At 30.9% G+C, this 21003-nt stretch overlaps 1 protein-coding gene and 1 pseudogene across 1 annotated transcript in view; both read right to left on the bottom strand.

Annotated features, from left to right (window-relative positions):
• LOC145277868 (uncharacterized) overlaps positions 1 to 20772 on the bottom strand; it is a 198825-nt gene extending 178053 nt beyond the window's left edge. Inside the window, exon 1 of the mRNA XM_080129825.1 lies at positions 20627 to 20772. The gene's annotated coding sequence lies outside the window, so the exon portion shown is untranslated. The remainder of the gene's footprint in view (positions 1 to 20626) is intronic.
• Positions 3119 to 3236, bottom strand: LOC145278601 (5S ribosomal RNA; annotated as a pseudogene).
• Positions 20773 to 21003: the final 231 nt, after the last annotated feature.

The raw sequence follows: 21003 nt of genomic DNA, 5'->3' as shown, positions 1-21003 counted from the left end.
TACGAGGGGCGTGCAATAAGTAATGCCCCTGACTCACTTCCCATAGAAGTAGAGAAACGAAACTTGGCACAGTTATTAGTCTTTATCTACATAGGAACCACCCAGAGTTATGCATTTCGCCCATAGTTGGATGCAGCTCTGGAGACCATTTTTGTAGAACACTCCAGGTTGGTCCTCCAACCACGACGTGACTTCAGAAATCAAGGCTGCATCATCTGGGAAACGCTTTCCTTTCAAAAACAACTTCATGGCTGGGAAGAAGTGAAAGTCAGAGGGTGCAAGGTCAGGAGAGTAGGGAGGATGGGGAGGATTTCATAACCACACACACGTGCTTCTGATCTGGCAACATGCGAGTTGTGGACCGAAGCGCTGTCCTGCAAGAGGGGGGGGTATCTTTGCTGATCTTGCCCCGCCTCTTGATAGCTTCCCTTAATTTCCTCAAAAGTGAAGCATAATAGGCTCCTGTAATTGTGGTACCCTTTGCCAGGAAATCTGTCATCATTACTCCGTCCTGGTCCCAGAAGACTGTGAGCATGACCTTGCCAGCAGAGGGCTGCACCCTTGCCTTCTTTGGAGGTGGTGAGTCCAAGTGCTTCCACTGCATTGACTGGGCTTTGGTCTCTGGATCATAGTGATGGACCCAGGCTTCATCCTGTGTAATCAGCCTTTTGAAAAACTTTGACTCATCTTCTTGGCACATCTCCAAATTCATCCTCAAGCACTCGACGTGTTCTCGCTTCTGGAATGGTGTGAGCAACCTGGGAATCTATCTGACAGACACCTTATGCATATATGCAAACGATTATGAATGATAGTTTCCACAGACCCTGTACTAATCTTGATATCTTGGGCTATTTGGCAAATAGTAATGCACGGATCTTCCAAAATGGCAGCCTCAACTTAACAGACAAATGCCTCATCAATGGCAGAAGGGGGGGGGGCGACCAGGTCTTGGAGCTGTTTCCACAGATTTCCGGCCATGTTTGAATTCACGATGCCAGCGTTTTACAAGGTCATATGATGGGGCATTATCACCATAAGTTTCTTTCATTTCATCAAAAGTCTCCTGTGGTGTGCATCCTTTCAAATACAAAAACCGGATCACTGCTCGACATTCAACAGGCTCCATTTCACACCTGACTCAGTTCAAACACCTGTAAAACTGAAACCACAATTAGTTCAGGGCTGTAATTTGCCACATAACTTGTAGAGATAGAAATCATGCAAAATTTCAGCTAGATCAGACAACTGGAAGTGGGTCAGGGGCATTACTTATTGCACGGCCCTCGTATGTTTGGATGCCAGGAACAGAAAATTCTAATCAAACAAAAAAAAAAAAGATTTTCCTTTTTAATGTGAAAGAATCTGCTACACAGCATATTTTCCATTTATTTCAATGTTATCTCACATGCGCTCAATATACATCCAAACCTGGAATTGAAGTCCGCTTAAAAGAAAGAAAGAAAAAAAGACTTTAATATAATATTACACTTCTGAATTATCAGAAATCCGATTTTTACCTGAGAGAAAACATCTTACAACACGTTCAAGAATAAATTGAGTTATTATGTAATAAAAATAAATAAAATGAAATTTACGCTCTAGACATTTTACGAACAAAAAATTCTAAAACTTAAATTCTACATTTTGTATTCTAGTGTTATTAATTCTCTTTGGATCCTGGTTTTGGTCCAAAAAATTAATTGAAATTTTAGGCACTTCTACACTACTCTCATGTGAAAATTTTTTTGGGTTTCACTTTGGAGAGGCGCACATCGTATGATGAATTTCATTTTACTAGTTTTTACTTGTATTTTTGTTATGAGTGTCGACAATTAGTGCCATACCTAACTTATATACTACAAAATAAATACCATCATTCGATTGCTATGAAATTTTACTCAAGCTGACAGTGTGTTTGATCTTAGTATTGGGGCCTTATTTTTAATTGCATTCTGTACTAATGTATCACTTTGGTAAAATGATCCCCCCTCCATTGAATTATGTCAATATTTCTTTTTCTTCATGTAGTTTTCCAAATTGCAGATGAAAAAAAATCCTGTTTTTTAAATAGCAATACAATTTATAATGTCTAAAGATTTATTTGTAATCATTTTCACTTTGAATTTTAACTTTAAGTTGGAAGGAGTACATAAAGAAAAAAATCACTCTCCACAACACCCTCCACATCAGGTTAAAAATGAGTTTAATAATAATTTTCTTCAAATCATGATATAACCCAACTTTATTTTCTTTTACATTTTTTTTAGAAATTTTTTTTTTAACTTTATATTTTGAGGAGTAAAAAAAAAAAAAGAAAAAGAAAGCCACATTTCTATCTAACATTTTTTTTGCAGTGTTCAAATATTAAAGAGTTTAGGCTATTTCCGATATGTTCAGTAAACCACTATTGGAAACATTCGAGTTGTTATAGGGGTTTCTTCTATGGGAGAATTTTTTTTTTTCATCTCGGTTGGTTAAATTGTATTTATCTTGATAAGATTTTCATTTTATTAAGCGGTGTCTCTTCCTCTCATGTAACTCTCCAGTCTTACACCACTAAAGATATTCTCTCTCTACTTTTCGTTCGCCTGTCGACATTGTATATTTAGCCTTCTTCTCCTCACTTCAGCAAGTGAAGACACGGAGTCAGATTATAGTAAGAAATCCAGCTCTCTCAAATTGGGTGCATTCTAAACGGGTGTAAATTTTCCCTGTGATCAGTCTCGGTGGTATTTCTCAGTAGAGACGTCTCAAGCGATCGGCCACAAACAAAACCCAACCCTCAAAACAGGAAAAAAATGCCTAAGAACCCCTCACCTACCCCCAACAGAACCATACTCTAATATGCTATTTTGTCAGATATGAGTATAATATGCCCAGAAACGAAACTAAAATTTTTTAATATAATTAAAAAATTTTTTTTCTTCCCTTTTTATTCTGTCTGTGTGTGTGTGAAAGAACATTATCGCCCACGTTCAGTCTCGAAAGACAATGGATACCTCTTGTAAGAGTGTAATTATGAGGCAAGGGTTGTGCAATCTCCAACCACACCTCTCCTGAATCGGCACTGCTTAAGTCCAGAACAACTAGAAACAATGTCAGGATAAGTGGAGAGCACATACGACACCTGGAATTCCCAGATGGTCACCCATTTTAGTACTGACCAGGCTCAACGTTGCTTAACTTCAGTGATCTAATGTGAACAGATGTGTCAACGTAATTATGTCATATAGACATGAAACAACAAAGTCTAAATTTGAAGAAATAAAACAATTCATTAATTATACAATTCGGTTGTCATAAAAATGACATTTTTCAAATATTATTTTTAGTAAATTTATTTAAACTACGATGTTGCGCTGTTTTTAATCTTTAATAGGCCACTTAAAATAGACTTTTAAAAACATCTAAAAACTTGAACGATAGGCAAAATGCACCATTAGAATTTAATAAATAAAAACATTTTTTCTTGTTTAAAAAAAAGTAGGTTGAATAACTATTTAACGTATAAAGTTATTGAAATTTCTACATTAACCCGTAGAACTTTGTTGCAACAGTATTAATACCACCAACAGAGAAACAATCTCTAAAATATTCAATCTTTTTTGGTTGAAATATTATTACTGATTAGTTAATTTTATCAAAATACTAAATTTTGATTGGTTGCTGATTTTGGATTTCAACCATTCTTTCTAACTCTTTACTTTTGGTTTTCCATTAAGATGTAAAGTTGATAATTTAGCAATGGAATAATCCAAGATCACGAAAAACACCCGTCTAACTGAATCCACTGTGAAAAATTTCCCCCACTCTATATCTGTGCCTAAATCAAAACGCGGATTCCATGAACAAAGCTTCTTTCTTAGAACTGCACGCCTGTGGAACTCTGTTCCGTCTGCCTGCTTCCCACTGGACTACAACTTGGATGTGTTCAAGTCCAACGTTAACAAATTCCTAATGAACCGTCCCCTTAAGTAAACACTTCATCAAATCTCCACACTAACGTAATGTACTTGCAATAACCCTTATCCCTGAGTGGCTTCCGGGCCTTGATAAGTGGTGATCACTGTAAAAAAAAAAAAAAAAAAAAAAAAAGATGCAAAACTCCATTGTCTCCTGAGACAAATGCCAAACAACAATATTACAATATTATACACAGGTAAACTTTGTCATCACTTTTCATAATCTTGTATCCTAAGCTTACCAGAAATTCAATGTCCATTTTTTACTAACAAGTCAAATGGAACACTTACATGATTAAGATATTTCTTCCACTGCAATATGTTTCGTTTTCTTATGAACCAAATCAACCATTGCAACGACTTACTAAAATTACTTAAAAAAATTTACAAAAAAATAAAGTAAAAATAAAAAATTTATTGGACGAAGTATGGAATAAGGACACTAGCTGACTTCACTAAGAAAAGAACAGATTTTAGTCAACACCGGTTGAACCTTCACCTTGGCACGTTCAAGTGGATTTTCATAACCAAGAGTGCGTTTTTTTTTATATATTTACACAACTTTAATTAATCTTTGAAAAAAAATAAGTAATAATAATACTAACGATTTATATTATTTATTTCCAACTAAGATTGATTTTTTTTTATGGAGAGTGCATTTATTTATTTACAAAATCTTTTAATAAAACTATTTAAACCAAAGTTTGGATTGATATTTTTACCAAATAAAAACTTACAATTAAAGTTGATTTTTTAAAGCATATTCAGGTACGTTTGAATAAATATCGAATTTAAAGTTGTCACCAGCAAATAGTTGTTTATGAGTAAAAAATTGTGATATATTTACTTAAATTTACAGATTACATTAAATCCACTATAAAACATTTCCGTTTTGATCAAACAATTTTAATGAATTTCTTAGTGAAATAAAAATCCTATTTTGAATAATAATTTACAAGAATTTTGCTCACAATATTCAGTTTCACTTTTAATTAGACGTTGATCTTAAAACTATTTAAAAAAAAACTCAATCCTATAAAATAGTATCTTCCCTCCAGTGTTTGTGTTGCATAGTATTATATAACCTCCTCTCACAAAACTTTACAAACATACTCACCACGACATTTGTACTTTTTCTTATGTACAGAATAATTATTTTAAAATCTAATTAAAAGAACAAGCAATTAATACTTATAGTTAAATATTTAATTAAAAATGGGGTTCAAACATGGGATCAGGAAGTTCTTCAATTTTCCTTGGCAATGTTGACGCATTGGTATCACTAGTTGTAAATAACTTGCAAGCCTTAAATTTAAGTGTAATATCATTTGATAAATAATGAAATCTTGTACTTTGTGTTCAGCATTGCAACCATAATGTAGCTGTACCTATCCAGCATTGTCAAGAGTATTTTTACTTGGTGCGTTGCCACCCTCCCCTCTTTAAATTTCCTGTGAGAAACCTTTACATTTTTGAAAAGATAAACGAATGAAAGAATTTTTATTTTAAAAATAACAATCAGTTTTGCAATAAAATCGATTGGTCATCATTAAATCTAAATACTTTAGATGATTTAAACTGCGCATTTTTTTGTTAATCATGACTCCAGTTTCTGAAAATTATAGAAGATTTTCTTTTTTTTTTTTTTTTGGTTATTTTCTTTTTATAAAAATAAATATCACTGCATTTGGAACAGTTAATTGTTGTGTATATTTCAGCCCCCCAAAAACGAAAACTTCATAAAACAAACTTTGGTGATATTCGCTAAGTGACAAATCCACCATGAACAAAATCTCCAAATCGAAACAAAAGATTTTAAAACAAAGCAATATATATTAGTGTTGGGACAGTTAATCAAAATCAGAATCGGGAACCAGAAGAATCAGAATTTTTAGGGGTATAGGAATCAATATCAGAAAAATTTGTGCCTATTTTCTGATGCCAAAAACGATTCTTTTAATTTTTTTTTTTTCATTTGATTTTGTTCCAAGCAAAATCTTACACTGCTGGTAATAATAAAATAATAAATATTTATTGATTTTCAACAACCGGTAAAACTAAAATCTATAGCTCAACTTACACAAGTGTATTTTTACATTTAAGAAAATATTTGCACATTGTATTGGAATCATCCTATATATATATATATATATATATACACACACATACATACACACATATATATGAAGAAATGAAAAAGGAACAACCAAGTTTATATATATATATATATATATATATATATATATATATATATATATATATATATATATATAGTTTTAGAAGGTTTTTAACCATTAAAACTATACATATAATAGTGACAGAACAAAATGAAGGTGTGTTGAAAAGTTTGTTTTGACGGAGTCTATTTTTAAAAATCAATCTATCAAAAATTAGTTAATTAATCTAATCAGTATGAAATTTTCACTGATTACCATAGAAACCTCCAAAAATCATCACAGAATTACCCCACCCCATATGTAAAACGATGTAACTTTATTATAAATTAATATTATCAGTATAACTTTTGTACCATTTAAAAGAAGAAAGGCCAAATAAACTAGTAATAATTAAAAACCTTTTTTTTCATCATACGAAAATAATGAAATTGCGAGACGAAAATTGTGTTTACATAATTGGCGCTTTAAAATCAAGTTCCCATGTAGTAAGCATTTTGAACGTGAAAACATACCCGTGTTTAATAAATCTAGCAAAAATCAACTAATGGTCCGATTTTCATAAAATTTTCAATACTTATCCATTTTAGAATGAAATTACATATAAAATACAGTTTCCGTAAAATATACGAGGGAAAATATTTTTTTTTAGTGCGTGCCTCCCCCCTATATTTATTTTTTTGAAATTTGAACAAAATATATTTAAATTTATCAACATTTCTATTTATTATGAAACATAAGAGTTCAAATAAGTAAAACATTTATCTTTTTTAAAATTTAGATACACGCATTGAACAAAAAATTACCTTGAAGTTGCAATTAAAAAAATGATATAAATTTAATATTATTTTTTTAAATAGCGTTTTTTCGAATTAATATATACTATAATCAGTTAAACTGCCAAGAAAAAGAAACTTCCTAAAAATTAATTAATTTTTAAAAGATTAAAACGATTAAAATTCCATTATTTCAAAATGTTCCTTTACAACAGATTTTTTAATTGTGTTTAAATTTTTCTTTAAATATTAAGTTTTAATATAAACATGACTCTTGTCAGCTATTTTATCGCCAGATTAAAACCAATTTGAAAATACTATTGCACAAATATTATGCCTTTTGTAGGCCTCCTATTTTTTTGTTTGTCTCTTTTTACTAAAAAAATATGGAAGCCCCTAGCTAACCAAATGAACATTCAGTAAAACCGTATTTCATATTTAATATACAAATGTTTATGATATTATTAATCGTTAAACTGTGTAAATCTTAAAACCTAACAAAATTATAACAAAGATTAATTATTAATTGCAGTTTGAAGAAGATAAAGGTTTTAAAAAATCATTAAGGCACTTCTGCTTTTCCATAGTTTGTATAGTTAACACAAATCTGACGTCACGGAAACATGCAGTCCATTTTTCACAATCGTTTGGCAGACCCTAGATTATCAAGTGAAGAACAAACTTTATAAAGGTGTAATAGTATCATATATATATACACACACACACCCATTTTTTCTACATACTCCCCATCTTCATTTTTGGTTACTCTTACCCTCATAATAAAAAGCCAAACCTAAATATATACTTCCTGTATGGGGAGGGGGAATGAGGAAAATATATAAAAAAACAAAAAACAAAAACAAAACAAAAACATCCTTATCTCGCAAAAAGAAATTATTTGTTATTTACAAAGCTGTTATTTGGATGAATCCATTACACTATTTATTACGCCCTCCTCTTCCTTTGTTATTAATATTTTATTTATACATTTACATCATTATTTACTCATAATATCTTGATTTTTTTAAAATATATATAAAAAGCATATAAATCTATATATATATAAAAGTGAACGTGTCTGTGTGTGTGTGTGTACATTTCCCTACACAATCTGTCAATTTTTAGTCTACAAACTCGAAATTTGATATACAGGGTACTGAGACTTGGGAAAATCTGTGTGATCGGTTTTCGGCCAGAAATTTGGCTGTTAAGGGGCCAAAATTCAACGATTTGACCTTTGAGAACTCTACCAAACTCCTCTGCCAACTTTGGGTCTAAACACTGGAAAGTTTAGATATAGGTTCCTTGGACATGGATCTAACTTAATAACTTGATTTGAGCCCAAAACAATAAATGTTAAGGGGTCATAATAGGGGTCAAACTTAAAAAAAATTGACCGTTTTTTTTTTAATTTTTGCTCAACATACACCTCCAAACACCCGGACAACCATGTTAGTATATATAGAAGATTTTATTATTATCTTTATATAGTATTTAGATACATTATACACTGCTAATGTAGCTTTCGATTTCCTCTATCAATCTACCTTGATTAGTTTGATATGATTTTAAAGCATCAGTATACTAAGCAAAAGCTTTATTTAACCGTGTGTATAGATTTTACTTTTATCACCACCTTGTTTAATCCTTTTTATTACTAAGCTAGAGACTGGAAGTATAAAATCTATTAATTTTAAAGTAATGCAAGTTCTTACAAACTCAGACATAATGCTCCCATAAAGCATATACATAGGGCATGTACTATGTTTGTGTGTCATATAATGTGTGTGTGTGTGTGTGTGTGTGTGTGTGTGTGTGTGTGTGTGTGTGTGTGCGTGCGTGTATGTAGAAAATAACTTTTATTGGCTTTGGTAATAGTTAAATGTTGCATCACCCCCCTCTTTTTCCTGTTAGCCATACTGCACAATTGCCAAAACAAGGTTTCTTGTTAAGAAAAATCAATTGAAAACAAAGTTGTCTACAATACAGAGCATAACGATAAAATTATCGCCCCAGAAAAGACGATATGATTCCATTTCCGTTTGATGAAAACCGATTTTCTTTTTTTGTTGCAGACCATATACTAGTTGGCCAGTTGTGTACAAATCCTAAGAGTTATAGGAGCCTTCTATCATGTCTGAAAGTGATATAACATTCAATGAGCGAGATCAGAAATGCGCCACTGTACAACTCATGCTTTCTACTGATCCAAGTTATGACAACAGGACCATTGCCAGCACCCTCAAAATGCAAATCTGGATGATTCAACGCTTGAGGGCACAGCTCAACAAAGTTTTCAGCCATGGTTTTATGGTCTTTGAAGTCAGCTGGAAAGTCAATATCAAAGTGTATCTGGATGTGAGGAAGAGTGCGGTGATCCCCTGGTGCAATCAAGTGGCCGTTGGCAGATCCTGGTTGTGGCAGCAGGACTCAGCACTGGCCCACATGTCCAGAGGTTTGGCTTCAGAAGGAGTGCTACGATTTTATAACCTTCTTTCACTGGCCCCCCACCCCCAACAAGTTTAAAAGACAACTGTCTATTATTATGATTCGTTTGCATTTCTAAATGAACAGAAAACATTTTCTATGTACTCCAGTCATTATATCTATAAAAGTGAAATTGTGTGTGTGTGTGTGTGTGTGTGTATACATTTCTCTACCAAACTACTGTTAATTTTCAGTCTACAGACTCGAGATTTGACATAAGGGGTATTGAAATTTGAGAAAATCTTTTTAAAACGGTTTTCGGCCAGAAATTTGGCTGCCAAGGGGTCAAAGTTCAAAGATTTGAAAACTACCAATTTTGTGTCTAGACACTTGAAATATAGGTTATTTGGACATGGATCAAACTTTATAATTTGATTTGAGCCGAAAACAATAAATGTTAAAAGGTCAAAATTGGGGTTAAAGTTTAAAAAATTTGACCTCTACCAAATTACTCAGCCAATTTTTGATCTAGACATTTGAAATTTTACATAAAGTGTATTCAGACATAGGACAAGCTTATTAATCGGTTTTTGACCAAAGATTTGACCATTGCAGTCTAGCAAACTATTCAGCCAATTTTAGGTCTAAACTCTTGAAATTTTAGATGTAGGTGACCTGGACATGAGTCAAACTTTAATATATATATATATATACACACAAATTTATGAACAGTACATAGGACCCGAGCAAAGCCAGGCTGAACTGCTAGTATATAGCATTTCTCAGTCGCTGTTGCCAATTCAATCAATCATCTACTTAGACAGAAATAATTTTTCAGAAATTTGTGGTCAAATCAAACTTCTTAAATTGATTAGTTTACTAAATAATTTCAACAAAGTTTATCTATGGTAGTTGTGGGTGTTTATCTAAAAGTCAAGAGCTACACCAGACACCCACAAGCTGATATACATTCTTTTTCAGTATTGTTTCTGGCAAAATAAGGACACGTTTTTTGTAATATGTTATCTTTTTGAGGTTCAAGCGAACAATATTAGCCAAGAATGATGTTTAGAGTGATTTTTTTCCGATCAAACTTTAGCGTGAAATGATACTTTTTCATGACATTTCTAACGAATATAAATGTGATTTTTTTGTCATTAATTTTATCATATAAAGTTGTAGCTTGGTTATGGTAAAATAAATAAATAATACTGAAATATTCATTCTTTTAGTACAAGGGGGGAGTAGGCGTGAAACAAATAAAAAAATATTGTTATCGGTAGTTGTTTGATAAATGCTAAAATCAAGTCAAACAGCAATCAGTCAGATTTATTTTTTCATTCTTGAATTAGTTGTCTGTATGTGATGGTATGTTTGTGTGTGTGTGGGGGGGGTGAATGAAAGAGGTTCTAACTCTTAGATGTTGTTATCCATGACCCCCCAGAAACGTCAGATATAAAAAATAAGGGTTTGTTTTACTGTATACATAGATCCGATACAGTTGTCAAAAAACAAATATATAACAAATAAATGTTATCAAAGGCAAGATAAGTTACTTTTCTTCCAAACTGGATATATTTTTTGTGTTTTTATTCAATGTAACATGTTTATTCAGCTCGAAAAATATACAGTGTTTCCCGATGTATTGGAAAATTCAAAATGGCGCCCGACTCTCTTTAACACGGTAAGTTTGGGAAAAGGTGTTATAAATAAAACTAGACAAAATACTGTTGGAAACTCGCTCAATATATGTTACCGTGATATAGGTTGACATATATTCGGTGGGTTTTTAATAGTATTTTGTCTAGTTTATTATTTATAACACATTTTCCCAAACTTATCGTGTAAAAAAGAGAGTCGGGCGCCATTTTGAATTTTCCAATACATCGGTAAATACTATGTTTTTTGAGCTGAATAAACATGTTACATTCAATAAAAACACAAAAAAAATATCCAGTTTGGCAGAAAAGTAACTTATCCTGCCTTTGATAACATTTATTTGTTATATATTTGTTTTTTGACAACTTTATCGAATCTGTGTGTACAGTAAAACAAACCCCAAAATAAAAATATATTTGACAAGATCTTGCTTGTATTTCTCGCTCATGCGTAACATAATTTTTATTTGCTATATATATAATTTTTTTTTTTTTACTACAGATCGAATATTTACTGAAATATGGCTATATTTTGAATTATTTTCCTCTTAAGCCCTCGACCCAAGCAAGCCGGATAAATTCAGCTAGTTAAATAAACATTAACACCTAGTAAAATATGTATAAAATACGTTTATAAGCCAAATTACAACGCAACATTATGAAAATAAACAAATATTAATTTGTTTAAAATTAATATTTCGACGATAAACGGTAACATCAGAATTTTATGCATTTCTCCCCCCCCCCTTGCCATGATGTTAACTTGAAGAAAAAAAAACAGTAAAGAGTCCGCGGATTGTTGTCTGCGGTGTTATTTTAAAATGCCAGAAGAATACGTTTGGCGAACGTGATATGAAAGTCGGGGGGGGGGGGAGAAATGTATAAAATTCTGTGGATGACGTCTATCGTCGAAATATTAATTTTAAACAAATAAATATTTGTTTATTTTCTTAATATTACGTTGCAATTTGGCTTATAAACGTATTTTATTTTAAAATTCAAACAACGCTTCTATCACGAAAAACAACCCTGACTTTCATATTAACACCTAGTGTTTATTTGTCAACACTTGACACTAAAAACAGGCTTAAAATGTTTAAGAGAGCAAAATTAAAAGATAAACACGCGCAATTAAATGCTATTTCTTGGACATATCATTTAATTGTGTTTTTGTTTCTTTTTAAAAATGAAAATGTTCAATAACTAAAAAAATACTACATAAATTAAGTAAACAAACAAGTTTCATTTAGGTAAGTCTGGTTGTTTATTTACGTTAGTTTAACATGTGTTAGCGGTTTTGAGTTCGGTTTTGAACTTCAAATGTCATAAAAACAATACAAACGCTGGCTGCATGTTGAAACACGAACTGTAGACTATTGATTCCTTTATTTTATTTATTTATTAATGGTTTTGACAGTTGTCACGTGCTTTCACATAAAAAATGATAAAAAATTGTCTTTTCAGATTTTCAATTGAAGCTCAATTTTATTTTATTTTATTTTGTTTGCAATAAATTTAATATGCAACGGTAAATTTAGACAATAAATAAAGGACCCTGTTAGATCAAAGAAGCGACTTTATTCATTCATTTATTTTAATTAATGACTTAGGTTAATATGCATTAACAAAAATTTGACCTTTATTTATCTTAAAATTAAATCTTTCTGGCCCGGTCATAATCCTATTTTTTGGAAGAAATAACATGACCGAAGAATGATTATTTTTATGTAGTCAATAGTAACATTTATTGGAAAGTGATCCTTCACTCTAAAAACTAATTTTTTTTATTACTATTTTGCTTTTATTCAAGGCAAAAAAAAAAAAAAAAAGAAAAGAAAAGAAAAAAAAATCATATTTTTCACTGTCTGGGCTAAAGAATCGAAATTTATCCAATACGTGTTCGTATAAAATAAACTTTTGAAGCAAAACAGTTTTCTTCATTTAAAAAAGCTTAAGTGGAATTTAATAAATACAATTTAACAAGTAACAGCCAAATACCACCTCTTCAGTCTTCACTGTTGAGACTCCTAGATGATGGAAAGTCAGCTTCTTTCATCGGATCGCTTCCCGTTTCCTCGACCAGAAATTTAAATGTAATGTGAACAAACATTGTGTTCAACACCGCACTCAGTTTGCTTCCTTGTAAACATGGCACCTATCCATTAGCCTCTTATGCCTCAATAGTAACATGTCTTTTGTTTAAGGATGATATCATTATATATATATATATATATATATATATATATATATATATATATATATATAGAGAGAGAGAGAGAGAGAGAGAGAGAGAGAGAGAGAGAGACGGTGTGTATGTGTGTTAATCGTTTTCGCATTCATTTTGATGAAAACTTAACAGCGTAATTTCTCTGCAAGACTAAAATGCAGTATACGCCATGCATTCTGTCAATAAATGAGAAGTACGGAATTGAAAAATAATGTCCCTTTTTGGAGAGCTGAAATTTTTCTCGCATTAAAAAGTAAAACTTTACCTTTGTAAGAATGCCAGTAGGTATCTCCAACGTGCGCCGCCCACAGTTTTAATCCCCGGCCCTATATGTAACACGATGTAACTGTAATTTAATATTATCATCCTAACTTTTTTACCATTTAAAAGAATAAGCTTCAAATAAACTGCTAATATTTATAAAAAAAAAAAAAAAAAAAAAAATTTTTTTACAGTATACAAAAATGATGAAAATGCGAGACAAAAATCGTGTTTACATTATCGACGCTTTAAAAACAACAAGTAACAACGTTCCTATGTAATTACGTTTTTTATACATACCCATGTTTTAAAAATCTAGCAAAAATCAATTAATCGAAATATCGAAAATTGCAGGAAAATATGACGATTAATTGATTTTTGCTAGATTTTTAAAACATGGGTATGGATATATTTTTGTGTTTTTATTGAATGTAACATGTTTATTCAGCTCGAAAAACAGTGTTTACCGATGTATTCATTATAAATATCGAAAATTGCAGGAAAATATGACGGTTTATTGATTTTTGCTAGATTTTTAAAACATGGGTATGTATAAAAAACGCAATTACATAGGAACGTTGTTACTTGTTTTTTAAAGCGTCGATAATGTAAACACGATTTTTGTTAATCTTTCATAATAAAAGTAGGTTTTGTTAAATACATTAGAGGAAATATTTTGTTAGGTGTTCTACGCCCCCCCCCTATATTTCATGTTAAGAAAACTAAAAATAAATGTAAGTCGATAAACATTTCAACATTTTTAAAATCTGAAAAGATCAAATAATTTTAAAAAAACATATTATATATATATATATATATATATATATATATATATATATATATATAAACCCGTTATTTATTTCAATTACCTTAAAGTGGTAAATAAAATTGGACATAAAATCAATATTATGTTAAAAAACAAACACTTTTTCTTGATAATTTTTTCTCTGTAATATAATTATTTGAATTACAACTCCCCCCCCAAAAAAAAACAGAATTCTCAAAAATAATTCTTTTTTAAAAAGCTTTAAATGATATTAAATTTAAATATTATGCATTACGTTACTTCCATTAACCATTATAACGCGAATGCCCATCCAGAGAAATTGACACAAACACACGAAATGACCGACATTACTGTTAATGTGTACATACTACAATGCTGACGTTTTTACACAACGCTGTGCCACAGCGTCGCTGTGGAGATGCCTTGATACCAGTAATTAAAAACTATTGACTACTGTCAAAGTTTAACATATTCTACAAATTAAAAAGTCACAATGCAATATAAATCAGATTGTTTATTACTAGAGAGCCTATCTGTTTATTAGACTTAGTTTAATTTCCTATCCTATGTTATATTTTTTAGTTGTCGATTCATAATATTCAATTTATTTTCCATATTTTAAAACACTGAAAAGGTAAAATAAAGAAATATCATTACTATAAGAGATACTAGACTAATAAATCAAAATGATTTTACTATCAAAATAAAGCTTAATTTATGAGAAACTTGCTCTATTAAATACCGGTTAAATTTACGATTACGTACTGGATTTCATTTCCGGTTACTGCTAGTGTACGTAGCTGGCTACACGGTGATACGACAGAAAGTGTACCTTCAGATTATCTTCGTCTCGCATAACATGACATGGAGAAATTCATTAAATATTTTAAATATAATTCAGTAAAACTGTTACTGAAAAGAAAGTATTTGTAAAATGAAAAAAAAAAAAAAAAAATCAAATTTGTACGGTCTCTTTTTTAGTAACTTGATCGGTGAAAGTACAGACCAGTTAAAACGCACCCTCTTTTTGCTAAGAATGTCTTTCGAAATAACATTTATCAATTCTTCACATGTTGAGAGGGGATTTTTCTTGATTTAATAATGAAAAGATTTTTTATTTTCGGTCGACCTAGACGAGAGTGCCCAAAATGCCGACCAGGACTGAATGGAAGAAATATCTCATGTATTTAATTTAAGCCGTCGTTTCGTATCTTACAACATATACAACAAATACTTTATTGTAACTTTTTCTTTAATCTTTAATAATTTATAAATATTTATATAAAATTATCAGAAAAAAGCCAAATTTGAAGCCAAAATTGAAAAAGAAACCAAGCTGTCAACCCTGATAGGCACTTGAATTTACTTTGGCAACACTCTTCTCTCTACCGTATCGCTTGTAAAAAATGGCTACTTCTCCAAGAATGGAAATTCTCCTTAATTTTACCCAGGAGAAAGGATTACAGTATGCCCAAAGTAAACAGCTCGTGTCCACCCAGAAAATATTTGTTGTATATGTTGTAAGATACGATGTTGTAAGATACGAAACGACGGCTTAAATTAAATACATGAGATATTTCTTCCATTCAGTCCTGGTCGGCATTTTGGGCACTCTCGTCTAGGTCGACCTTATTTTCTTATATGAATTATTATTATTTGTCTTGTCACCGTGTAGCAACCGAAAATTAAATTTAGTGTCTAATCGTCATTTTAAAATATAAAAATAAATTCAACATGTTTTTATATCTTCAAACATAAAAATTAATCGACTTTTTATTAATAAAAATGAAATAAGGAAATCCAAAAGCTAGAAGATGCGCATAGTGAGCAAAATGTCCGTTTCAGGAAAAAAAAAAAAAAAAAAAAAGGGGGGGGGGAAGAAAAAAAAAGTCGTTTTTGTTTTTTTTTTATTAAGCGATTTAATTTTTTCCAGAAAATTACTCTAAAATAAAATCGATAAGAAATGTTAGCATATGAATGCATTAAATTATTGAACAGTAAATTGGGATTTGGGGTATTTCATTCATCACACTAACTTTTTTTTTTTTTAACAAGTAGACTTACCGTTTAGTTTCTGAGATTTTAACGATGAAGCATATTTACGTATCTAAAGAAGTTCCGGTTTGGAAAGTCTCGGAAGCGGTGTTAGTTAATTTGAAGACCACACCGAATTACGTTTCTTTACTCAATCTGAAAACCCCGCATTTTTATTCTTAAAAAAAAAAAAGAAAAAAGAAAAAAAAAACCCCTAAACTATTCTTAAACGTCTGTTTCATGTTTTTAAAATTATATTTTGCTGTATAGACAAACCAAAATTATATTGATACATTTTTATACTGTAAAATAAAGCAATTCTAGAAACAATCTATAAATGATTCATGTTTTTTTTTTTTTTTTTTTTACATATTTTATTTTCAGTTATAAATCACTCATGAAAAGAAATACTTTTAAAACTTTAAAATGATATTTTGATGTATTTTATACAATAAATGTTTTGGTTTCCATATTTTCTTATTTTGAGTTCTCAGAGACACTTGTTTATATTTGAGGTTCATATAACGGCAGATAGAGAGCATTCAAAGAACATGGGTCGATAACTCATCTCGGACGCCTCATGTCATTGACTCATTGACATGTAGAAGTGTCGACTTTTTTTTTTATTTGTTTGATTGAAGTTGATTCATAGTTTTATTTCGTGCTTGTTTTAATTTTATTTTAATTCATTTTATCATATTTTCCCTCACTAAATATTTTTTTTTGTTACGTTTATTTTTTTCATACATATTCAAATAATGCTTTTGGCCCCTTTTTTGCCTCAAATAGAACCTTCAAAAAGGTTTTCGTCATTAAATAAGCCAATGAAAACCTTTTGTTCATGCGCTTTCAGGGAGCAGCCATTAAAAAAAAAAAAAAAGTTTACGCAGGATCCACGTTCTCCGTGAAGTACCCCTAAGACAAATCGAATCACCTGATCGATTCAACCTTTTGATTTAGTCACGATTATTACAATTATTTTTTTGATTAAAGCAATTATCATTTAAAAATTTAAACTATTTAATCATCAGGGATTTTAGATTGAGTAAAAAAAACATAATTCAAGATAACCAACACTGCTTACTTCCGATGACTTTCAAAACCGGAACTAGTTTACATCAGTAAATATGCTTCATCGCCTGTAGACCAACCAACCAACCAAACAAACAAACCATATCAATGATACTACTACTGTTGCAGTAGTAAAAATGTTTTCTTTAGAATACTACTATTACTACTAATAAGATGATCGATCCGCGAGGATGCAAAACAAACTTCAACAAAAATGTTCGCATGAGCGAATTGAAAAGAAAAATGAAAAATATAACTTTGATCGTGCTACATTTTAGCTTGACGTTTTATTCATCGCTGGAGGAGAGGAGGTGTTTACATCACGTGACTCATCATACATAGACACACACACAGTTTTATCATTTGTTTTCTTGATTCTGATAATTACTAAGAAAATACTTTCATTATATCAACCAGTTAAAGAAAAAAAGATTTTACTTTTGAAATTTGTGCATATAACTTTTTCATTTTAGGAGAGTTCCGTCTGCAGCAATGTAGGAGTTAACAAGGCTTCCTCTATAATCTTTCTAGATTTGCCTGATTGAGTGCCCGATTTTGGCCAAACAAACACGCCAACAAGAGATTGTTCCTATATAGTTCCTTCCCCACGAGGATACAGAGTTGGATACAACGCAAGTTTTTTTAATGTGGGGAAAATCCAGATCTTCCAAAAATAGGCATTAAATTGAGATAAAAATAAAGTTTCCTCAATCTGGAAGGAGTTCTCCTTCACTGAGCGAAGACAGAACAGAAAGCGTATTTATCAGAAAAGAATATTCTGATCGAAAGGCTAAGAAATTTATTCAAAAGAAATTGAAATCCATTTGATTGTAGGTTGTTTTACACGTAGATTAAAAAAAAAAAAGTTGTAAAAAAAATAAATAAAAACATATATAACAAATAAATGTTATCAAAGGCAAGAAAAGTTACTTTTCTACTTAACTGGATAAATTTTTAGTGTTTTTATTTAATGTAAAATGTTTATTCGGTTCGAAAAACGAGTAATTTTGAAGACTGTCTGCGAACACGATGACCGCGATGTCTTTGAAGGCTCAATAGAAATAAAACAAAATGGTGTTAGAAACCCACTCAATAAATGTCACTAACATTTACTGGGTGAGTTTCTAACACCATTTTGTTTTATTTCTTATTTTGAAGTGATTATCAAGTCTTCAAGGACATCGCCGGCAGCCTTCAACATTATTCATTTTTCGAACCGAATAAACATTTTACATTAAATAAAAACACTAAAAACGGATCCACTTAGGTAGAAAAGTAACTTATCTTGCCTTTGATAACATTTATTTATTTATTTTTTTTTTACAACTTTTTCGAATATATGTGTATAGTAATACAAACACTTAAAAATCAACTTATTAATTGTAAGTCTTTATTTGGTTTTCCAGGCCACAAATACCGTTTCATTAATTCCTAATTGAAAGCAAAACTTACGGTACAGCATTAATGCACAAGTACCAGTTTTGTTTTAGCATTTCTCCTATTCAAAGTAATTAAAAAACATTTCTTGAAACAACAAATTTTGTTTTCTCGTCGAGTGTTTCAAATATGGGGGATCAATTTACTAAAATGTTGTAATTAACAACTGAACAGAGAAGTAGCACCTCTTTTAAATGTCTGTTTAAAAAATAATTTGGTAGATTAGTGTCCAATCGATAATAATCCGTTGAGAAAATTGAAATTTATTTATATATAACTACTTCATTTACTCACATAAAATTAATATACGAAAGTATAAATTTATGCGTAAACTAAGTATTTACTTCAAAAGTGCTCAATACGTAGGTAGAGCTAGTTAGTAAGTTATAAAATATATATGGCGATTAAGCTACACTGAATATTCCGCGTTTCATCTACTGAAGAGTCCTAGAATGGATGAAACGCGGAATATTCAGTGTAGGTAGCTTAATCGCCATATATATTTTATAACTTACTATATATATATATATATATATATATATATATATATAATAAATAAAGGGTGCATCACTGCATCACTGCATTTGTACACGCCCGCCGATAGTTGTAAATATTTGATTTGTAGATGTTTTAAATAGAGAAAATTAAATATTTATTTTTTAAAAATGTTCTTTGGATCAAAGTGTAGTAGTTGTTCAATCTGAGAAGACTGACTATTGCCTTCTTTTTTCAGAAGAGGGATTACGGTTTGAGGTTCCTCCTTTTGTGAAGACTGCAGGTATTATTATTTTTTTTTTTTTTGCTCTCATCCAGTGTGTCCCCCCCCTTTTTTTGGAGGGAGTTGACCCCCCCCCCAAAAAAAAATCACACACACACACACACACACAACGATCCTGTCTTTAACTTTACGCTCGTGGGGAAAGTAAGAAGTAAATAGGACAATCTTTTGGATATTATCGCTCTGCTCTGAAGTTAATGTGTAGTAATTCCCACTTCTAAAAATATACAATCACAATCCACTAAACACGGTGTGTGCAGATTGTATGTCTGTGAATCCCTCCTCCCACTCTCTCTAGCTTTCTGGAAAACTGCCACTACCACTACTACATTTCTTTACACTTGTTTGTCGATATGGGTGTGTTTGTGCGTAATAATTGTACTTCTCTTAGTTGGCCATTATAAATATTTTAATTAAACAAATACAGGACATGATATGGATCAACACAATAATATGTTTCAACATCATATTTAAAAAACAAAAAAGAAACCCAGAATATTTGATAAAAAAATTAATAGTTTAATCAAATTCATTTTAATGGTACACGTACACGTCTACACGAAAGTAGCAAATAGTTTTTTTTACAAAATTATATAAAATAATACATGATCGATTAAAAACAACAAAAAAATCGAGCATCTGAATTTTCATTGAAAGTCTTAAACGTTTAAATCGCAATATATGAAATTTCTGAAATTAGTGTATCGAGAGACGAGAGAAAAAAACCCAAACATTTTAGACTAAGAACGAATTGGTTGAATCAATAAAGCAGCTGATCTATTAAAAAATATTTTTGACTACTAGACTGATTCAGAGTTAAATATATGACACTGCTTAAAAGAATAAGAATAGAGCAAAATAGACGAATGGATGGCTGTAAAAATAAGGTCAGGGTTTGTAATGAATCTACGTTGAGGAGGGAAAAAGAAGCATTCGTTGAGTTTTACGGCGATGTTTTGAAATAAATAAACATATGTAGGCAAGAAGATATACTAGTCAATATTTAGACTTTGGGAAATGCTTTGTCTTACCTCAGAATTCGTTAGAAATTTACACCAAGAAGGAAATGATTGTGGCTGGTCCATTATTCCCAACACTAATAAAAGCAGTAGCAGTAAAAAAAGATACGGGGGAAAAAGCAGGAGGAGTTAAGAACGCCGAAGAGCGCACTACTAGTAGTGGTAATAGTGCAGCTGACTACCTTTAACAGCATCGCCAGTTACTACAAAGTACTTACATCAAAAATACTCCCCCCCTTTTAAAACAAACCCATTAAATAGACTCTTTTAAACAGACGTATCTATTATACTTGATACGCCACATATCAGAAAATAAATAACAGCTATTTAAAATAAAAATAAAACAAATTAAAATAAAAACATGAATTTATGAAATCTGTAAACAGTAA

This window comes from Euprymna scolopes, chromosome 6 (assembly GCF_053919585.1).
Source record: "Euprymna scolopes isolate OS-2025 chromosome 6, ASM5391958v1, whole genome shotgun sequence".
Taxonomy (NCBI): Eukaryota; Metazoa; Mollusca; class Cephalopoda; order Sepiida; family Sepiolidae; genus Euprymna; species Euprymna scolopes.
Note: the sequence above shows the minus strand (reverse complement) of the source record. Positions and strands in the feature narration are given on the sequence as shown.